The 23,282-nt window shown below is 49.2% G+C and overlaps 1 long non-coding RNA gene across 1 annotated transcript; it reads left to right on the top strand.

Moving 5' to 3' along the window:
* The first annotated feature begins 20,293 nt into the window (after nucleotides 1–20,293).
* On the top strand, nucleotides 20,294–22,403 carry LOC137426402 (uncharacterized). Its single transcript, XR_010984302.2, has 3 exons — nucleotides 20,294–20,422; nucleotides 21,898–22,028; nucleotides 22,118–22,403. It is a non-coding gene; the product is annotated as an uncharacterized LOC137426402 (long non-coding RNA).
* The last annotated feature ends 879 nt before the right edge of the window (nucleotides 22,404–23,282 follow it).

Here is a 23,282-nt window from a genome sequence, read left to right as displayed (position 1 = left end):
GGGATTAAAATGACACGACACCAGGGATACGGTTCTCAAGACCTCCGGAGGAGATTATATTAGGGCGGAAGGTCAGATTACAGGGATGAGAGGTACAGCATAGTAAGATAGGCACTTAATTACGGTCTTATAATAGCCCCGACAGACGACAGATAAACAGGACAAAAACTGACTCACACGGGGATTGATGGCAAGGAAAGCGGGTATTCGATGGCCAGCACAAGGTGCACCTTGTGCTCAGGGACAGGATAGCGCGGCCCAAAAGATGCAGGAGGTCTCTCAGCGCTCGGAGGTATCTTTCTTGTCTTCTCAAGCTGGGGGCGCATCTGACGTCACGTCCGGTACGTGGCCGCGTATATCCGGCGGGGAGTGACACGCCCTCGGCTCGTTAGCTCCGCCCCAGATGGAATCGGCTCGTTGCTTCTCATTGGGTGCGTGCGGGGGGGGGTTACCGGCTCCACCCTTGACGAGGGGCTGACAGGGAGCCCCTTCGTGGTAACCCCGTGGAGCGCATGGTCATGGCGGCTAACCGAGCCGGTGTGAGGACGCACACTCCCCCCGCGCGCCGTTGTTGTAGTTGTTGTTGTAGCTGTAGTTGTTGTTGTTGCTGTAGTTGTTGTTGTTGTTGTTGTTTGGGGAAGAAGATGGGAGGAGGTAAGGGAAGGTCCTAAACTCACTACTGGTGCCATATAATCACATTCTGGTGCAACGAAGAGTCAGAATTAATGGAAACGAGTCCTCAACTGACATAGACTAAGAATAACTAGCAAGATGTCCGAAAGTTGTCTACGTGAGATGCGGTGGACCTGGGCACGACATTTAATGGGGGAAAAAGGGGAAGGTCGGTTCTACAGAGTGTTGTTTACAGACAATGGGACTAGGGAATGGGGGATTGGGGATAGTTGGGGAGTATTGGGGAAATAGGGGAATATTTACAAGCGGATATGGAGGCCAAATTCCATATTCGCAACATTGCACCCTTCTCTACCCTCGGGGCGTCCCGACCCGATAAATTTTTACCTATTTTAGTGTTGCACTCAGATGTAGTTCCCTCTACTATTAACTCTACCCTGAGTGCGACAGTTTTACAGATATTCACAAATGAGTAAATATGTCCCCCTGCGACGTTGCACCCTTCTCCTCACAGAAACACACCCACAGGATAACCGAATCCGGAATGAATTCGCAAACTAAACATACAGCCGGTAGGGAGCATTATTTACAAGACTACGCTGATATTTACACTACGATCCAGGACCTGTTTTTGGAGGAACACATGCAGATGTTATGCATAGAGAGAGCACGCATGCCAGCATCGATACACCAACCCACGAGTGCTCTGTGGCCTTACGGCCTTTAATAATGTGCAGAGCACCCCATCCAAGCACCAAAAGCACCACCCCATCACACAGTCAGCACCATCCGGTGCACCAATAAAGTGTTTATAAATCACCGGTGGTGTCGCAGCCGGCCGATGTTCTGCCGCTGGTCTTGCCTTCATGTGGTGCACTTGGCCTTCTTACTTCTTTCAAAAATAAAGAAAGGCGCCAGCCGCGTCCATTTCTCTATTGTGGCCGTCTCATCAGCGGTTCAGGTACAGCATAGTAAGATAGGCACTTAATTACGGTCTTATAATAGCCCCGACAGACGACAGATAAACAGGACAAAAACTGACTCACACGGGGATTGATGGCAAGGAAAGCGGGTATTCGATGGCCAGCACAAGGTGCACCTTGTGCTCAGGGACAGGATAGCGCGGCCCAAAAGATGCAGGAGGTCTCTCAGCGCTCGGAGGTATCTTTCTTGTCTTCTCAAGGTGGGGGCGCATCTGACGTCACGTCCGGTACGTGGCCGCGTATATCCGGCGGGGAGTGACACGCCCTCGGCTCGTTAGCTCCGCCCCAGATGGAATCGGCTCGTTGCTTCTCATTGGGTGCGTGCGGGGGGGGTTACCGGCTCCACCCTTGACGAGGGGCTGACAGGGAGCCCCTTCGTGGTAACCCCGTGGAGCGCATGGTCATGGCGGCTAACCGAGCCGGTGTGAGGACGCACACTCCCCCCGCGCGCCGTTGTTGTAGTTGTTGTTGTAGCTGTAGTTGTTGTTGTTGCTGTAGTTGTTGTTGTTGTTGTTGTTTGGGGAAGAAGATGGGAGGAGGTAAGGGAAGGTCCTAAACTCACTACTGGTGCCATATAATCACATTCTGGTGCAACGAAGAGTCAGAATTAATGGAAACGAGTCCTTAACTGACATAGACTAAGAATAACTAGCAAGATGTCCGAAAGTTGTCTACGTGAGATGCGGTGGACCTGGGCACGACATTTAATGGGGGAAAAAGGGGAAGGTCGGTTCTACAGAGTGTTGTTTACAGACAATGGGACTAGGGAATGGGGGATTGGGGATAGTTGGGGAGTATTGGGGAAATAGGGGAATATTTACAAGCGGATATGGAGGCCAAATTCCATATTCGCAACATTGCACCCTTCTCTACCCTCGGGGCGTCCCGACCCGATAAATTTTTACCTATTTTAGTGTGGCACTCAGATGTAGTTCCCTCTACTATTAACTCTACCCTGAGTGCGACAGTTTTACAGATATTCACAAATGAGTAAATATGTCCCCCTGCGACGTTGCACCCTTCTCCTCACAGAAACACACCCACAGGATAACCGAATCCGGAAAGAATTCGCAAACTAAACATACAGCCGGTAGGGAGCATTATTTACAAGACTACGCTGATATTTACACTACGATCCAGGACCTGTTTTTGGAGGAACACATGCAGATGTTATGCATAGAGAGAGCACGCATGCCAGCATCGATACACCAACCCACGAGTGCTCTGTGGCCTTACGGCCTTTAATAATGTGCAGAGCACCCCATCCAAGCACCAAAAGCACCACCCCATCACACAGTCAGCACCATCCGGTGCACCAATAAAGTGTTTATAAATCACCGGTGGTGTCGCAGCCGGCCGATGTTCTGCCGCTGGTCTTGCCTTCATGTGGTGCACTTGGCCTTCTTACTTCTTTCAAAAATAAAGAAAGGCGCCAGCCGCGTCCATTTCTCTATTGTGGCCGTCAGGGGGCCAACTGTTAGTGGTTCACCTTGTATGGCATAGGTGCCACGTTGACCCATAGGTCCATCCATGGGTGGTGCTTGGCCGCAAAAGAACTGCGGTCCATTGTGGGTGGCCACAAACATTGCGGTCCATATGGTGTATCGATCCAAGCAGCAAGCAGCGAAAGTGCAGGCCCACAACTGCGGAGCCAGCACCTCTCTCTCTCCTCTCTCTCTGCCCCAAAGCCAGATCCTCGGAGGTGGGAGACAAAAGAAGAAGACAAGTGAGTAAGGTGGTAAGGGCGCAAAAGTGCACGCAATACAAGATGATGCACACTGGGGGCACATGGGAACGAGGTGAGACAGGTACGTTCCTATCGTACGCCCCCCCACCCCACCAGGTAACCTACATGGCCCCTCCCTTACCCCTTACTGTATCCACAAAACACAACACTACCCATAAACATCTACTTTACAAATCAACAAACATCCCTACTGTCTTCCCCGTTCCTCCCATATACCAAATTCGTCTTCTCTCCCTCCTAACCAATCAAATTTGCCATTCTCAACTCTCATCACAATTTGCCATCTCCAACTCAACATCAAAATTTGCCATTACCAATTCATCATCAGTCCCTCCTAAGGAGGGAGAGATGGAATCACCCCAATGTCTCATCCACGTCGTGATGCGTCTCACAAATCCTCACAGCAATTCTCATTTCCTGCACCAAAACAAGAAAACACAGGTGTGGAGTCATCATCATCACCACAGGTAAGTGGCTGCGTATGGTGCGACAGGTTCATCAATCCTAACTATTTCCTAAATGACTTTAACAACTTTACACTACCCGGGGTCTTTCTCCGGCCAAACCATTGGCCCTCTTACACTATGGGTTCTAAAAACCAATTCCCATTGGCCAAACTGTGGTGCTTTTCAATTTGGGGTCTCACTCCCCCGATTCATCTCCCGGTGCCCTCGCACAATTTCTGGGCTGTGGCGTGTACCTCTCCCAGCGGGTCTACTCACCTGCACACCTCCACCACTGCAGTTGCCTCCGAGCTTACCTGCTCCTTACCCTAACCTAACTACCTGGGGAAGGCCCTCTGGCGCTCTCCCCACTCGGTGCCCTCTCTGGCACTGGGCTGCCCGATCCACACCCGGGATCCTCAGGCACCCACTCACAACTACCGGCTCCCAGAGCCCACCTGCGGCCTCACCTGGCCGACATCCTCACAGTGGTGGAGTGCCCAACCAACTACACACACTAACAGGCTACACGCCCAGCCATTTCCACGACACTAATGCACCCATCCACAACACCCTTCTGCACCCGCACCACAAATGCCAATATCCAACCACAATTTACCTATACCCTCTACCTAACACTTACACTACCCGCCCCGGGTATCCGTGATGGGGGTCCACTCTTCCCCCATTCACACCTTCGCGCCATGCACACCACTCCGTACCACTTACTCCAACTCTCTCCACACACCTGTACTTGCACACCTGTGCTCTCACTCTTGGTGCCGCCTGCACCCTTCTCTCCCCAAGCGCATTCGCGCTGATCCACACACTCACTACTCATACACTGCTCCACACACCTGTCCAGTTGCACACCTGTGCAATCACACCTGTTCAATTCTCACACACACGGCATCATCTCAGCTAACTACTCCCTTCTGAAACTTGCGCTTCCCAGTCGTCCCTTTAAACTATTGCGCTCCCACGTCATTATCATCCACACTAATCTACCTGCGTCCCCACTACAGGTATCAGTCACTAACTAAACTTAACGTTACCTAATGTCATCTTCTAGGGCCCTATCAATATAACCTAACCCACCCGGGCTAGTTTTCACTGCCATACACCCCATAATCTATTGCTCCTTTGCCCCCACATGGGAAGGGTGGCAGGGATGCCCCCCTTACCCACCGGGCCCATCGCTCACTACCAATTTTGCACATCAAATTTCAATAAATCTAAAATTTTGCCAATCACTGCCCATCATCTGCCAATCACTACTGCCAATCCCTTGCCAATCATCAAATTTTGTTTTTCTCTAATTTTGGGGCCAAAACACTATCCTCATAACCCGTCTACTTACTAATGCCTCTCGGTGCGCCAATTCCTGTCCAAAGCCCGGCTTCGTAAAGCCAAGCCATGAATGCGGGTTGTTTGGTGCCAGCGGCTGGATGCGTCCGGCACTCGGTGCAGGGACGGGGGCTTACCCGGGCCGAGATCCCACGCACCATCTCGGCGTGGAGCCATCCAATGTCCCGATCTCGACCTGCCGGACTGCCTCAACAAAAAGTGGTCGCCATGACGACCCTTTCTATCCAGCTGCCCGCTCCGCCTAGTGGAGCACGGACGCGGCCGTTCAAAGCGAGGCCCAGCACGCACCGAGGGCCCGCTTCGGCTAAAAGTCGCTCTAACCTCTAACCCGTCTAACGTCGATGCTTCACCTGGACGCTTACACCCCGCAGCCCGTTCCTTGCTCACACATCCAGCCGTGCCCATGCTCCTCGTACCTTTCCTTACACACCTCGGTACACTCATTCCACTCACAGCCTTGGTCACACACCTGACCACCGAACACTTTGGCACACATTCGTTAGTCGCACACCTCACCAACACACCTCTTCGCTCCCCCTCCTCTGTCACCTCCTCTGTGACAATCACAGGTGTGCTCTCATTCGCACACCCAACCACGTGCCTCACCACCAACTCCAACGTGCATTCCCACTCACGCTCTACCATTCCAGGTGTGCATCCTTCCATCCCAGGTGTACATCCTCGCTCACCTGTCACACCCAACTCACGCTCCTTGTCACTCTCACTACTCTCACCACCACTCTTGACAACGCACTCACCCTTACTCTTGACAGCGCACTCTTTCCCCATGCACCTGTCCGTTACACACCTTTCTCGCGCACACTCTCCCGTTACACCCTCTGTAACACTCCCCACAGGTGTGCATTCTTCCTTACTTTTGACAGCGCACTCTTTCCCCATGCACCTGTCCGTCACACACCTTTCTCGCGCACACCCTCCCATCACACCCTCTGTAACACTTACCACACCGCGCTTCCATGTGCTCCCTCGCACACACGCTACGACCGACTCACTCTCGCCAGCACCCTCACTCCTTGGCACGCACTTTTTCCTCACACACCCCAGAGTCGGACTTTCTCGCACACCTCCTTTTTCGCACACCAGACCTGTCGCACACTTCACCAACGGCCTCTCACGAACACCCGGGTCCATCTCGACCCCCAAGCTTCTTAAATCACCTGGCGCATCATACGCACGACCATATTGGTCACCACTTACACCGGGTCCTCTTCCTCTTCGCTTCTCCTCCATCACCTGCGAATCCCTCATCCGGTTAATGAGCACATCATCACGATCCAAACACAGACTTTGGACCAATTCTTTTATCTCCTCTTTTATCTCTTTCTTATCCCCTCTCCGTCGCTTCTTAATTTCGCTCACCCCTTCTTCCACTTCTTCTAATTTGTGCTTCACCTCTTTTATTCCCCGGTACGTCTCCTCAAGCTCGTCCTCCAAGGCTACCTTGACCGTTTCCATGTGCGTCCTCACCTGCCGGTCCTTCGTCTCCATTACCTCTATCACCTCGTCCAACCTCGTTGTCAGTCCCTCACGTACCATCTGACATTCCCTCTTCGTCGCTACCAAGTCATCTTTTAGTTCTTTCTGTGTCACTTTTAAACCTCCTAATACTGCAGTGTTCCTTTGAACCTGCTCCACTAACTCCGTCTGTCCCACCGTCAGCTGCTCCACCTCCTGCGTCAGGTCCTCTATGCCCCCTTGTAACTTTACAGTCCCCTTTCTCACCTCCTTCTCCATGTGCTCCTTACAGTGCCTCACCTCCTCGCGCACTCCTCCGACCTCCTCACTCACTCCTCCTCTGAAATCCTCTCCCATCACTTGCATCTCCTGCCCAGATGCCACCCTCATCTGCTCCATTTCCTCCCTGTGAGCATCCAGTTTGGTTTCTACCCCCATTCTGACCCCCTCTATCTGCTGCCCCATTTGTTTAACTTCCCTTTCCGCTTGGTCCCTCATGTCCCTCAATTTGCCTTCCATGGTGTTTTCTAACCCCTCTAACCCTTTTTGCATCCCTTCCATTTGATTCTCTTGAGCGGCCATTCTGTTTTCTACCCCCATTAACCCCTCCTGTATTTCCCCTAATCTATTGTCTAATTTCCCAAATTTCTCGTCTAATCCCTTAAAATTATTGTCTAATCCCTCAAAATTATTGTCTAACCCCTCACTGGTACCCCTCGCTTCGTCCCTCATTACCCCCATTTGGCCCTCTAATCGCTCACTATCAACCCTCATTTGCTCATTCTGAGCCTCCATCCGGTTCCCCATTACCCCCATTTGGTTTCCCATTATCCCCATTTGGTTTCCCATTCACTCACTCTGAGCCCTCATTTCCTCCCTCATTTCCTCGCTATTCTGGGCCATAAGGGCCTTCATTTGTATAAAAAAAAGGTTCAAATCCACCAGGGGCGCTGCCACGGTCGCGGACGTGGACGCCGTGGCCATCTGCGAGGCGCCATTTTGCGCGCCCGCTACTTCGTGCGTGACGGCGCTACTTTGCGAACCTGCTACCCTCACTGCTTCGCTCTCCTCGCGTCCCTCAATTTGGTCCTGGACCGACCCTGCCTCACTCTCCACTACCGGACCCCAGCTGTCTTGGTCTGCCATAGCGCGACTTTCAAAATTCGGGTTTTTATTTTCGTATAACAAAATCAAATTTCGCCGTTATAATTTCGCGCGGGAAACGCGCTCCGAATCGATTCTACTACAAATTTGGGCCTAATAAATTTAGTCCCGGGTTCGAATCCCACTCCTCGACACCAATTGTTACAGACGCGGTGGTGGATGTTAGTTTACCGAGCGGTTTGGTATGACCACGTCTGCACAAGTTACCCGATTATACTCGAACGTTGCCGAGTCGCGCTACGCTATATCAATTGAGGAAAAGACACACGGCTGGGATTAAAATGACACGACACCAGGGATACGGTTCTCAAGACCTCCGGAGGAGATTATATTAGGGCGGAAGGTCAGATTACAGGGATGAGAGGTACAGCATAGTAAGATAGGCACTTAATTACGGTCTTATAATAGCCCCGACAGACGACAGATAAACAGGACAAAAACTGACTCACACGGGGATTGATGGCAAGGAAAGCGGGTATTCGATGGCCAGCACAAGGTGCACCTTGTGCTCAGGGACAGGATAGCGCGGCCCAAAAGATGCAGGAGGTCTCTCAGCGCTCGGAGGTATCTTTCTTGTCTTCTCAAGCTGGGGGCGCATCTGACGTCACGTCCGGTACGTGGCCGCGTATATCCGGCGGGGAGTGACACGCCCTCGGCTCGTTAGCTCCGCCCCAGATGGAATCGGCTCGTTGCTTCTCATTGGGTGCGTGCGGGGGGGGTTACCGGCTCCACCCTTGACGAGGGGCTGACAGGGAGCCCCTTCGTGGTAACCCCGTGGAGCGCATGGTCATGGCGGCTAACCGAGCCGGTGTGAGGACGCACACTCCCCCCGCGCGCCGTTGTTGTAGTTGTTGTTGTAGCTGTAGTTGTTGTTGTTGCTGTAGTTGTTGTTGTTGTTGTTGTTTGGGGAAGAAGATGGGAGGAGGTAAGGGAAGGTCCTAAACTCACTACTGGTGCCATATAATCACATTCTGGTGCAACGAAGAGTCAGAATTAATGGAAACGAGTCCTTAACTGACATAGACTAAGAATAACTAGCAAGATGTCCGAAAGTTGTCTACGTGAGATGCGGTGGACCTGGGCACGACATTTAATGGGGGAAAAAGGGGAAGGTCGGTTCTACAGAGTGTTGTTTACAGACAATGGGACTAGGGAATGGGGGATTGGGGATAGTTGGGGAGTATTGGGGAAATAGGGGAATATTTACAAGCGGATATGGAGGCCAAATTCCATATTCGCAACACTATTAATCAGTCGTTGAAATGTCGCCGGCCCGTTCTTCAACCCAAAAGGGAGGACCTTGTACTGATATAACCCATTCGGAGTGACCAAAGCTGAGATTTCTTTGGCTCTATCGGTAAGAGGGATCTGCCAATACCCTTTCAGCAAGTCAAATTTGGTAACAAATTTAGCTGGGCCTATTCGATCAATACAGTCGTCAATCCTCGGGAGCGGATAGGAGTCGGTCTTGGTCACTGCATTCACCCGTTTTAAATCCGTACAACACCGGAAGCTGCCATCGGGTTTCGGAACCAACACACATGGGGAGCTCCATTCACTGTTGCTTGGTTCGATGATGTCATTGTCCAACATATATTGCATCTCCTTCCGAAGGTACTCCATCTTCACCGGGTTCATCCGATAGGGGTGTTGTTTCACTGGAGTGGCCTCCCCCACCTCGATATCATGATATACTAAGTCCGTACGACCAGGTACATCTGTGAACAAATGTTTAAATTCGAACATTAGGCTGGACAGTTGTCCTTGCTGTTCCCTTGTTAAATGACCTAACTTCTCATCCAAATGATTCAACACTTCGGTGTTCGTCAATTTGGGGCAGGCCTGGTCATCCAAGTTATCAAACTTCACACCGGCGTTTCCGTCCATTGTCACCGGTACGACCGGTGAGACAGGAACTACGTCTTCCACCGGTTCCCTCTCATGATATTTCTTCAGTCGGTTGACATGACACAACTGTCGCTTTTTTCGTCGGTCGGGAGTGGTCACCACGTAGTCTGTCTCATTCACCCTCTCCTCCACTGCATAAGGACCGAAATATCTAGCCTGGAGGGGCTGACCTGGAACGGGCAGCAATACTAACACCCGGTCCTGAGGACTGAAATTCCTTATCTGCGAGGTCTTGTCATGTCTCTCCTTCATTTTCCCCTGGGCCCTTCTCAAGTTCCGTCGTGCCACCTCACACGCCTTTGCCAATCGGTTTTTTACTGTGGCCACATACTCCCTCATCGGTGTCCGGGACTCCTGTAGTAACCACTGTTCTTTCACCAATTTCAACGGTCCCCGCACTGCGTGTCCAAACACCAGTTCAAACGGGCTGAATCCCAAGGAATCCTGCACGGACTCCCTCGCCGCAAACAACAATAGGGGTATCCCTTCATCCCAATCCTTGGCACATTCAAAACAATACGTTCGGATCATATTCTTTAAAGTCTGGTGAAACCTTTCCAGGGCCCCTTGGCTCTCGGGATGGTAGGCGCTGGATCTTACTTGTTCCACCCCCAACAGGTGTACCACTTGCTGGAACAGTGTGGACATGAAATTGGTCCCCTGATCCGATTGAATGATCCTAGGTAGGCCAACCCAAGTGAAAAATTTAATCAAGGCCTTTGCAATAACTGCCGCCGTTATTTTCCTCAGAGGCACTGCCTCGGGGAACCTGGTGGACGCACACATGATGGTCAGTAAGTATTGATGTCCAGCTTTGGTTTTGGGTAAAGGGCCCACACAGTCCACAATGACTCGGTTGAATGGCTCTTCAAAAGCTGGAATTGGCTTTAACGGGGCGGGGGGGATTTTTTGATTCGGCTTTCCCACCAGCTGACAAGAATGGCAGGACTTGCAGAACTCCGCCACATCCCGTCGCAGTCCCGGCCAGAAAAATATATCCCGGACGAGCCCCCAATTCTGTTACGTGGTCCCCTCGGTGAATACCTGGTCTCAGTGACCCCCGGACCGTGAGAGGAACTTCGCCAGAAAGCTGTATTATATATGCGCTTTCGCCACGCCAGCCATATGAATTTCACCCAAGAGACAACTGACGTTCAAGGATATATTTCAATGGTAATGACACCAAACAATTTCAATGACACAACCATCAACAATATTTCAAGGACACAACCACGGAGATTTTCCCCGAGCAATCAACAATACATAATCATCACCAATTCCCAATTCACAATCAATTCCCTATGATTAAGATGGCCATCTTATACATGTGTGTCCCGGTGAGTACTCACACCCCCTTTCGGTCTCTGCTCCTCACAATGTCTCTGGGCCCCTCCTGACCAAGATACTGCTACTGGTCGGCGTCTCCGCACTCGGGCGGTTGAACGAACCCCGGGTGGACGTTTCTCCACCGGGCAGGTATCGTACCAGGCACCGTGGCTGCAGCCCCTCGTGGCCACGCGGAGCGGGTACAGTAGAGCAAGCCAAACCCCACGCCGCTTGCAAGGCGCGTTAGGCCCCAACGTGCGACCCGCACGCGTCTGTTTGGACGGTGCCGCGAACGATTCCAGACGCGGGGTCGATGCACGTCAACTTGACGTCTCCACCGGGCAGGTACACGTCCCGGGAATTCCTCTCGCCGGACAGGTTTCGGAACGCCGCTGTTTTCCACGCAGCGCAAGGTCGATTCCACCTTTTGTCGGAGCGGGGCGATGAAGAAGAATACCCGTCCTCTTTCCTCGTGTCTTTTCCTCTTCCGTTGCCGGTCACTTCCGTTTCCGGCCACTCCCTCAGAAGGGCTCCTGACCCTCCAACCACAACAACTACACAACAACTTAATATACTACACTGTATGGATAAGCAAAGACCTGAATGGTAATTCACATACATTCACATAAATATGTAACAATACTGAAACGCAAAAGAAACTTACCACCTTTGAAACCGTTAAATATCAACAATAACACTGCATGTAGTAAATGTGTGAACTTATTTGTGGACAATAGTGTCCTCACTGTCAGACAAAACAGTCACGGATGGTCACTTGAACCTTCAATGGTCACTTCATAGCACAGCTGTTGAACAGCTGTTTTGACTGTCAGTGATTAGCCAAGGGGTACGGGATGATTTTAATGAGCTGCATGTGATGTCTTGATATTGGCTTTAAAAAGGTCAGTGCAAAATGGGCATTTCAATCAACATGCCACGATTGTCAATGGATCAACGGCAGCGTGCCCTCGGCATGCTGCAAGGCGGACTGAGCTACCGTGAGGTGGCACGTCACCTTGGCTGTTCACACCAGACGATATCGGCCCTGGTGGACAGAGACACCCTCCACAACTCTGCAGATGACAGACCTCGATCAGGGAGGCCAAGAGTCACCACTGCAAGGCAGGACAGGCAGATGGTCCGAAGTCACCTGCGGGATCGATTCCGTCCAGCATCCCGCACTGCGGCAGAAACTCCGGGGCGTGCAAACCCACGGATCTCCAATGATACTGCACGAAGACGACTGCATGACTATGGTCTGACTGCCAGAAGACCGTACAGAGGCCCCGTGATGACGGCTGCCCATCGCCGCAACCAACAGAGATGGTGCCAGCAGCATCAGCGGTGGACCTTGGCGCAGTGGAACGAGGTCGCTTTCAGCGATGAGTCAAGGTTCTGTGTGGACAGTCCTGATGGGCATGAGCGTGTCTGGAGAAGAACTGGTGAGCGATATGCCGATTGTTGCGCACGTCAAGCCAACAGGTGAGGTGGCCCAAGTGTGATGGTGTGGGCCGCCATATCAGGCTGGTACAGGGCGCCACTGGTGGTTGTGGATGGGAATCTTAACGCCCAGCGGTATGTGGATAACATCCTGCGACCTCATCTGCTGCCATTCCTGCTAGACCACCCAGAACTGAGAACCTTTCAATATGACAACGCTCGTCCCCATGCTGCTCGCTTTACCACTGCATTTCTCCAAGGCGAGATCCACAACACCATGCAGTGGCCTGCGCTCTCCCCTGACCTGAGTCCCATAGAGCACCTGTGAGATGAGCTTGGGAGACGCGTAGTTGGCAGGGCCAGGACACGGGCAGAGCTGCTTCAGACATTGAGGACTGAGTGGGACAGAATCCAGCAGCAATCCATCCAAAGACTGGTAGGCAGTATATGCCGACGATGCACTGCCTGTATCCAAAACAATGGTGGCCACACACGCTATTGAAAGGGGACTGACATTGCACCCTGTGCTGTTCTGTACTGGAGAACAAACTGATGAGATGGTGTATCTTGGTCAAAAACTTGACATGTCATCAATAAAATGCCAATGTTTCAATTAGCAATTGTTGGTTTGTTTTATTTTGAACTGTTACAATTTTATTACATTTAAAACAAGCGACCTCGTTCCACTGCGCCAAGGTCCACCGCTGATGCTGCTGGCACCATCTCTGTCAGTTGCGGCGATGGGCAGCCATCATCACGGGGCCTCTGTATGGTCTTCTGGCAGTCAGACCATAGTCATGCAGTCGTCGTCGTGCAGTATCATTGGAGATCCGTGGGTTTGCACGCCCCGGAGTTTCTGCCGCAGTGCGGGATGCTGGACGGAATCGATCCCGCAGGTGACTTCGGACCATCTGCCTGTCCTGCCTTGCAGTGGTGACTCTTGGCCTCCCTGATCGAGGTCTGTCATCTGCAGAGTTGTGGAGGGTGTCTCTGTCCACCAGGGCCGATATCGTCTGGTGTGAACAGCCAAGGCGACGTGCCACCTCACGGTAGCTCAGTCCGCCTTGCAGCATGCCCAGGGCACGCTGCCGTTGATCCCTTGACAATCGTGGCATGTTGATTGAAATGCCCATTTTGCACTGGCCTTTTTAAAGCCAATATCAAGACATCACGTGCAGCTCATTAAAATCATCCCGTACCCCTTGGCTAATCACTGACAGTCAAAACAGCTGTTCAACAGCTGTGCTATGAAGTGACCATTGAAGGTTCAAGTGACCATCCGTGACCGTTTTGTCTGACAGTGAGGACACTATTGTCCACAAATAAGTTCAGACATTTACTACACGCAGTGTTATTGTTGATATTTAAAGGTTTCAAAGGTGGTAAGTTTCTTTTGCGTTTCAGTAAATATACAGACTTGGCATTTAATATGGAATATTTTTTTTGTGTGGCTGAACTTACTTTTCAAGACGTCTTAGAACCAAAAGTTCATTGGAATTATGTTGAAATTATTCTAGATTTTGTTAATGTGACCTTTAAAAGAAACAAAAACCACATTTGACATTTCGAAACAAATAAATTGATCCTTGAAAGTGATGTAAACTGATATCGAACTCAATTCATGGACAGTACTGTGTTAAACTTCTGAACGTTTTCCATAATTATCTCTTTATTTTGCACATTAGCCAAAATTTTTTTTAACAAAAACAAAAGTTAAATTACGACTGGGATTACGGACAGTAAAATTACAGTTCAGTACTTCGTGTAACCCCCACGAGCATTCAGGAGAGCACGTACACGTTGAGGCATGCTGTTCACGAGATTTGCCAAGATTTGGACAGGAATCGTTTGCTATGCAGTGACAATAGCCTCCTGCAATTCACCCACAGAGGTGGTCCAAGTGGTCGATTTGACGCGTTAATTCTGCCCACAAGTTCTCTATCGGATTCATATCCGGGGACATGGCAGGCCACTCCATATGCTCTACACCACGGTCAGCAAGAAAGTGTTGGATCATGCGAGCACAATGAGGCTGTGCATTGTCATCTTGGAAGACAAAGTTTCCTCGAAAGGCTGCATGAGCAAATGGAAGCAATGTTTCTTCCAGAATGGCCCTGTACTTGAACTGGTTCAGGTTTCCATTCAGAACAACCAGGTCAGTTTTGCCCCCTGCATGAAAAGCAGCCCAAACGGTCACCCCACCACCTCCAGCTTGGACTCTTGGCACTATAAAATATTTGTTGAAGGCTTCATGCACTTGTCTGCGCACTCGGACGCGGCCATCTTGACGATAGATCAGAAATCTAGACTCGTCACTGAAGATCACGTGATTCCAGTGTCCTGGGTGCCATTCACGGTGCTCTCTGGCCCACTGCAATCGGCGCTGGCGGTGTTGTCTGGTCAGGCGTGACTTTCTCAGGGGATGCCTGGCACGATAGCCTGCTTGAACCAGTCGTTGGTTGACTAGCCTTCTGGATACAGGCACATTTGTCAGTTGCTGCCACTCAGCCCTAAGCCGATTAGCTGACTTGGTACGGCCATTGCGGACTAACCGGTGCAGCTGGCGATCATCCCTCCTTGTGGTTCTGCGGGGACGTCCTGGCCTCGGTATTGGAGTAGGGACACCCCTCTGAGCATTTCGTTTCAGGATCTTTGACACCTGACCTTGAGTGATGCCATACTGCCGAGCAATAGCACGCTCTTTCATGCCGTAATTTCGTAAAGCCACCACTCCATGACAAACAGCATTGTCGAGTTGACGGACCATCTCCAGAGGAAGCGGCAATAACTTTTGGAGATGTGCAGCAGTTGTTTTCCACTAATACAGAACGCAACAACCCTTGTATACCCGACTGTGAAGCCAATCGTCAAATGCACCTGTCCCTACATTTTGCCACGCCACCTGTGATATAATCCTGTTGTTGACTTTTTGCTGCGACAGACAATCAGTGACATGGTTCTTTTAACAAATAAATCACCAAAGTGTAAAAGAAACTCACCAGATTGATATACTGAGTTAAGAAATTAAACCCAAGTCAAGAAAAAATATATATTCCATATTAAATGCCAAGTCTATATATACAGTATGTATGTGTATGTATATATATATATATATATATATATATATATATTTGAGGTTTTGGAATAAAGGATAATCCCCCTCGTAGGTAGACGCACCACAACATGAAGCCTCGCGATAGTTCAGTTATTTCTTAGTGAATGTAAGCGTAGTCCTTTCCTGTGTTAGTTTTGCATTGAGCAGGCCCGTGAGTAGGGCAGTCTTTTGGCGCTGGAATGCCACGTGCTCGGCCTGAACAAGTCTGGCAAGGCCGAAGGGAGGAGCTGCAGGGGGAGTCGCCGGTAAGCAACGAGCCGCCAATAAGGGCTCGAGGGAAGTGGCTTACCACGGCGACGAGAGGTGGGGCTTGGAACATTCGAGTAAGGCCGGGGCGGAGCCATAAAACCCTGCTCTGAGCCCCCCACCTCAGTTGAGTGAGAATCGAGTTGAGGGAGAGTTCGAGCTGGAGTGAGAGTCAGTGGAGCTGGAGAACGCGCCGCAGAACGAGTGCATTGAATTACCTGTTATCTGGTTGTGCACGAACTTTCCCTTGCCCCGTGCCCTGCGCACTGCTGCGCTGTATTAATCGCGCGTTCGAGAAGACGACCCATTCCGGGCCACAGACGCGCGATCTCCTCCCTGCCTCCATTTTCCTGCATATGTGCCGTGACCGCCAGAGGGCCATGCCGAGCAAGCTGTCCGGAGTGGACAACGCCAGGCGCGTTTGGCACTCGAACTTCCTTTCTTCTTCTCCCCATGTGCGTGAGTGGGCCCTGTGTCTGGGGATAAGTTAACACTGTTAAGCTTCTGCTCTGTGTCCCCTTTCCTCACTGTGCATTGTGTAATAAATTGTGTTCTTCCTCTTATTTGACTGTTCCCGTCCCTTCCATTAATTGGCCTCGCATGGTATGAATAAAACTGCTCGAATCGGGTTCCATAGAAATAACGGCATGAGTCACGTGATACGCATACCGCTTGGGCGTACTCAATTAAGCGTGGCTTGTGCGAGGTCCGGTCCCTGCTTTCGTGGCAGCGTGGGTTAAAGGTACATGCGGCGTCGACCCGATACCCTTTTTCACGCTTGCTGCGGAAGTGGCGATTCGGCCTCGTGGACACGAAGACCCAGGGGGAAAAAGGGGTTTAATCCCCCCTTTGTAACATGGAACGGGCTTCGGGAGATCCGCAACAAATTGGTGTCAGGAGTGGGATAATTTGATAATTGTCAGAGACATCATGAAGGAGGAAAGTTTCTGTTAAGCAGATCACGTCTGGTTTGTCAGAAGCAACCTGTATGGAGACCAGTAAAGTTTGAGCGAAGGCCCCGGATGTTTGAGGTCCATACCGTTAATGAAGAGGAAGGGGGAGCATCGGATACAGAACAGGGGGGGGGGGGGGGGAGGGGTAGGGTAAGATGTGGAAGAGGAGGAAGAGGTAGGGAGAGGTAGGGAGAGCTGTTGAAGGTGTGTCAGAGATTTCAGAATAGCTTGGAGAAAGGGAAGAATGGGGCGGACAAAAGGTTTGATGGTGATTGGGTGAGGCACAGTGAGGTGTTATTTGAGGAGGGGGAAGAGCGAGGCAGAAGGTTGGGGGAGATGAAGGTGAAAGTTAGAAGGGGGAAGATGCGGGGAGGACGCTTTGAGGAGGAGGGGTGAGAGGGGAGTCTAGGAGGGGAGGAGCGAGGGAGGGTCTCGGAGGGGAGGGGTGTGGGGGGAGTTTAGGAGGGAAGGGGAAAGGGGGGAGATTTGAAAGGGATGGGTGATGGGGAAGATTTGGAGGGGAGGGGCAATGGGGTAGATTTGGAGGGGAGGGGTGATGGGGAAGTTTTGGAGGGGAGGGATGATGGGGAAGTTTTGGAGAGAAGGGGTGATCGGGAAGATTTGGAGGAGAGGGGCAAGGGGGAAGATTTGAAAGGGATGGGTGATGGGGAAGATTTGGAGGGGAGGGGCAAGGGGGGATATTTGAAAGAGATGGGTGATGGGGAAGATTTGAAGGGGAGGGGCAAGGGGGTAGATTTGGAGGGGCGGGGTGATGGGGAAGTTTTGGGGGGGAGGGGTGATGGGGAAGTTTTGGAGGGAAGGGGTGATGGGGAAGATTTGGAGGGGAGGGGCAAGGGGGTAGATTTGGAGGGGAGGGGTGATGGGGAAGTTTTGGGGGGGAAGGGTGATGGGGAAGTTTTGGAGGGAAGGGGTGATGGGGAAGATTTGGAGGAGAGGGGCAAGGGGGAAGATTTGAAAGGGATGGGTGATGGGGAAGATTTGGAGGGGAGGGGCAAGGGGGAATATTTGAAAGAGATGGGTGATGGGGAATATTTGAAGGGGAGGGGCAAGGGGGTAGATTTGGAGGGGCGGGGTGATGGGGAAGTTTTGGGGGGGAGGGGTGATGGGGAAGTTTTGGAGGGAAGGGGTGATGGGGAAGATTTGGAGGGGAGGGGCAAGGGGGAAGATTTGAAAGGGATGGGTGATGGGGAAGATTTGGAGGGGAGGGGCAAGGGGGAAGATTTGAAAGGGATGGGTGATGGGGAGGATTTGGAGGGGAGGGGCAAGGGGGAATATTTGAAAGAGATGGGTGATGGGGAAGATTTGGAGGGGGGGCAAGGGGTTAGAATTGGAGGGGAGGGGTGATGGGGACGTTTTGGAGGGGAGGGGTGATGGGGAAGTTTCGGAGGGAAGGGGTGATGGGGAAGATTTGGAGGGGAGGGGTGAGATTGGATTTTGAAAAGTGTACGATTAATGGGAAACGAACATTTATTGCAAAAAGAGTTTCTTGAGACCGAGTCAAAAATACGTTTGAGGACGCTGAAGGAGGGGTGGAGTGCTGGAGAGTTTAGGGAATGTATGAAAGAGGCACTGTAAGAGATGGAATTTTTTTTTGGAATGAATAGATTTGGTGAGTAAGTCGAAAGCATCCTTTTATAGAGGAAGAAGAAAAAGGTGTTATAATATATGACAGAATACAGTTCTTCAGGGTAAAGTTTAAACATTTTTAACAACGTGATCACGAACAACGTGGTCGAAGAACGAACGAACAAATAAGAACAACGAATAAACGAATTAGAGCAGAGAAGGAAATATTTTTTTGGGGGGTTTTTTTTTCTGAGTTGAGATTTTAAACAAGGAAGTATGGGGTGAAAGACTGGGACAAAAAACAGTGAACAAAAGTAATTGCAGTGCAATCGACGAACCGCTGAGAGAAAAACAAGGCCCCAAGGTTGGACACGGAAACCTACTAGGCCTCAGAATACGCGACACGAATTAACCGACGATTTTGTATGCAGGTACGAAAAATCAACACCGAGAATCTTACCAAAGACACACCACAAGTACACACACCGAAAGACAGATACAGCCACGACAAAAACACAACTGTGAAAAAATTACTTAACTTCGAAAGCGTGAGCGCATGGACAGCCTCGAAAGAAACGTGACCTCCAATCTTGCGCATGCGCAGATTTCTCTCAACTTGGCTACAGTGCCATAGAGTTTAAACCTCCTGATAACATTGCATATGGTGGACACAGGAACATCAAGGTCTCTGGAGATGGACTTGTAGCCTTGAGATTGTCCATGCTCGACTACAATCTTGTGTCTGACCTCCTCAGACAATTCTCTGTTTCTTTTCTTTATGCTCATTGTGTTACACACAGTGACACAAAGCAGCAGAATGACTCCTTTTCTCCATTCAAACTGTTTGAATGAGTGATTTTTATATTGCAGGCACCTGCAACTCACCACAGGTGAGTTCAATTCCAAAGTAAAGGAGAATCACCTGCTTGAAATCTAATTATTTCTCTAAACTTCTAAAAGGTGCCAATAATATTGTCCGGGCCATTTTAGGATTTGTGTGTGGAATAAGCTTAGATTTAGTAATTTTTTCAGCTTTTTAAAATTTTGTTTCACTGCAAACCAAAGAAACGACAGTAGATCGTATATGTGTCTTGCAGTACAGAGATACAAAGATATACAAAGAAAGGCAGACACAGGAAGCAGCCAGTGCACCACACCCATTACTGTATTTGTAAACACGCACCTAGTTCAACCTTACTTTTTAATTCACATCACTTGTAAGTTAAACAATCCATGTCATTTCACCGATCTTAAAATCCAACATGCACAAATAAATGCACTCATTTCGCTGAAAATAGTCATTTACTTATGAGCATTGGTATGCCTTTTGCGTTGGTGACGATCCAAATACGTACATGCGAAATTTTTCATGACATCCACACATAAATTGGAAAAGGGACAACCGGTCCGTTACTAAGGATGGTGTGCTCTACGATGCAGTACCCCCTCTCTGCTCCACTAAACCAAGGAAAGCAAATAATAGAGAAGTGATGCAACCAGGAGCTATGCTGGCCTCCTCTAATTACCGAGCCGCCCTGTCTATCACCCAAACCACGTCCCCTCCTTCCATCCTCCACAATGTAGCCAGCACATTGGCTGCAAAGACAAAACAAAGTCGCGAAGAAAGGGCCAGATAAAAATACGATGGAAACGGAAGGAATAATGAAAATTTCCTTCCTCGCAGTCTTGATGACAATGCGTGCAGGTGAGTTCAACCACCTCGAAAAAATCCCCACCTTCCTCAACGAAGGTCTTAACAATCTCAAGAGATCGAGGACCGCCCCTCCCCGAAACTACAAGGGAAATTAAATCACAATTGGCTGTTGAGCAAGTCTAAGCTCCGCCCTTCACAGATAGCGTCCAATGAACGCGCACAATAGTTAGCTCACACGCGCCTTGGCCAATGAGAATGGAGTACGCCCTTCTCCATTCTTCCTCCAGCGGATAAAAGCTCAGCTCGTGGTCCATTTTGTTTAACTGCTTGGAGTTTTTCATCCTTTTCACATTTCCGTTACGAGTGGCTGCATTTCCAGGTATCATTTGGGCGTTTCTGCCTGTGCACGTTTTCGTGATGATTGTCAAACGTTGCATTATAGTATTATTTTTTATACATTTTGTGATTACTTTGATTCCTCCTCGACTCCTCTCGCTATAAAGATCGTGTTCAGCGCAGACCGGGAAAAATCTGCTCGTTTCGGTCGTTGTGCCGATTAATTAATTATTTTTGCTTTAACGAGTCGCAAATGATGTTGCGCGTTCTTTCATCAGAATAATGGTGTCTGCGGATCTGTGATTTCGTGGCGCATTGTTATATACGTTTAATGGTGAGATCGTTGGGTGTGTACGTGATCCGATGAGAGCTTTTTCATTGTTCTGCTTTTCCCCATATACGGCGTGGAGTGAGCGTGGGGTGGGGTGGGGTGGAGCCGAGGGTGAGGTCTTTGTATCTGCAGTCGGTCTATCACGATGCGTGCAGCTCGAGTAGGGTGTGGTGCATTACCATTGGGTCTCCATACAACACCTGTGCTCTTTTCAAATACCTTTGCTCGTTTACTTTCATTGCCGCATATTAATGTTTTTCGTTTTTTTTTCCTTATTTGGTTGAAAAAGAAAAAAAAATTCGCCTCCCCCATATAATTATTTTAAACTTGTTGATGGGCAAGCGGGCTTTGAGTGATTCCAACAATGCAAGTGGACTTTATTAGTCCGTTTAATTGCGATTTTGTGCGCTGTTGGAATTTTCAAATCTTTCTGGTCGATGCCTTCGAGTCCTGACTCGCCGAACAATGTGCCCCCTCCATTCCTGCAAACTGGGGTGGGTTTGGATTTCATTCCCAGTTGATGAGCATCAAATTTCCATTTTCTCGTGCTTTTTAATAAATAAATAAAAATTTAAGCAATAATTTAATCTTCCATGCTGCAGCTTTATCACGATCTTGCTGACCAACCTTTGGTATTTAGTCATTTGAGTTGATGTGGTTGAGAATGTGGAAAAGCTCTTCGAATTTGATTTTGTAATCCCTCCCTCGCCCTTTGCAGCTATTGTGCGCATTTGATTTGAAATTTCCTTCTTTCACATGTATGTTTAGTAAGTGGTAAGCAGCATTGTTTGCTGTTTTGTCTTCGATTCCTAACAGTCCTGACGTTTTGATTTTGGCGTGCCCTCAAAGGAAGGGCGCTGCATCTCCGAGCATTTGTCTTCAGGCGAAACGTCCATTTTGGAGCTATTGTGTGCATTTAACCTCGTTACATCATGCTTGTCACCTCATTGCATGTTTTTTTTATTGCAACTTTTTCATTTTTTTCTATAATTTGCAATTTTTTTTATTGTAACAATTGCATTCCCGCCCCCCCCCCCCCCTTCTACATTGAGTAGTTTTTTTTTTTTTTTCCCCCCATTTCAATGCAGCTTTCACTATGCTCATTCACCAGGTTTTGTACTTGCTTCTGATTGTATAATTGAACTGTTCGGTTAATTGCCGATTGTGCATTTATTTATTTTTTGCAGACTTAACATGCCAGACAAGGATAAGGAACCTGAAAAGAGGAACCCAAACCTAGATGGAGTGGAGAAGTTTGATAAAACACAGCTTAAAGGAACACTGATGAATGTGAAAGACACCAGACCCACCCAAGCAGGTAATTTCAGCTGCTGTGCCCTCATTTAGCAACCCGTAAAGTGATCTTTGTACCATTTGCTGACGATATATTTTTTCTTTTTCTTCCAGACATTGATGCGGAGAAAGCTGACATGAAGAAGTGATTTTTCACAGCTGGACAATGTGCATTGCTAATCCCATGGGGTCTATCTTTTGTTTATTATGATTGTGCTGGATGGGGGAAGGAGGAGGTGGTGGAGGGGGTCTATGGGTCTGGCTGGGAATGAGCAACCCATGTATCGCCAGTTTTGCCTTTTTTTATTTTATTTTTTTTTCCTTTATTTTATAAGTTGTCTACAATTGAATTGGCATGTTTGATCCCACCTCCATTATTGAAATAAAATGATGCTTTGAACGTGTTGCAGTTGTGGTACTTTGCCAGTTTTATCGGCAGTTTAAACCATGCAAGTTGATGTTCCTCTTCGTCAGCTATTTTGTAGTCTGGTAAATAAATGTGGAGGTCATTTTCCATTGTATCCAATTGGACTGAGGTAACTGCCTTTGAGAATAAAGGATCCTAAAATTCAACTTTAACTAGACTTGGTGCAAGGATTAGTCTGGGAGGTGTGGTTCAAGAATGTTGTGCTGCTTCCTTGCTTGACTGTGAAAGTACAGTAGCTAAACATGCATGCAAAAGGTTTCCTGAGCAAATGGTAGCACTTGCACCCAAGTTCAATGGCTGTTAATCTTTACCAGTTTTGTTTGCTGTATTTGTGTGGCATCTCTACCGAGCCTTGGATTCTATAAGCGAAAATTCCTTGGTGTCTGCTAATATCAGTGATTTCCCCCCCCCCCCCTCTTCTTTTCCCCCCTTTAGCTGCTACGAGTGCTAACCTAGATCAATTTGAATTTTATTTTTCAATTTTCTCCCAGACTGATGTAAGGCTTTTTGAAAGTCTTTTCGTTCACCTTCCCTAGCCTGAGTAATCTGATCTCAATTATGGGGGTTTAAAAAAAAAAATGAGGTCATAAGCACATGAAATATCAGGAGCAATGACGTCATTGTATGCCTGCATTATTCAAGCCTTTTGAGTCTTAAACGACCTTGTCTGTTTTCCTCTGAGTCAGTTGTTGCTGGCAAATTGAAACCTGCCCAGGAGTGCATGGAAATGAGTTGGTGGGATTTATGATTGGATTTGTGCATTTCTTTTCCACTAAAATGCTTTGGATCACCATGAATATACGGACTACCTGAATGTCTGATTAGGTTGGTTTATGGTAAACTCTTCAGAGC

Source organism: Myxine glutinosa, chromosome 1 (genome assembly GCF_964187855.1).
Source record: "Myxine glutinosa chromosome 1, kmMyxGlut1.1, whole genome shotgun sequence".
Lineage (NCBI taxonomy): Eukaryota > Metazoa > Chordata > Myxini > Myxiniformes > Myxinidae > Myxine > Myxine glutinosa.
The sequence above is the reverse complement of the archived record's forward strand: the minus strand, read 5'-3'. Positions and strand labels throughout refer to the sequence as shown.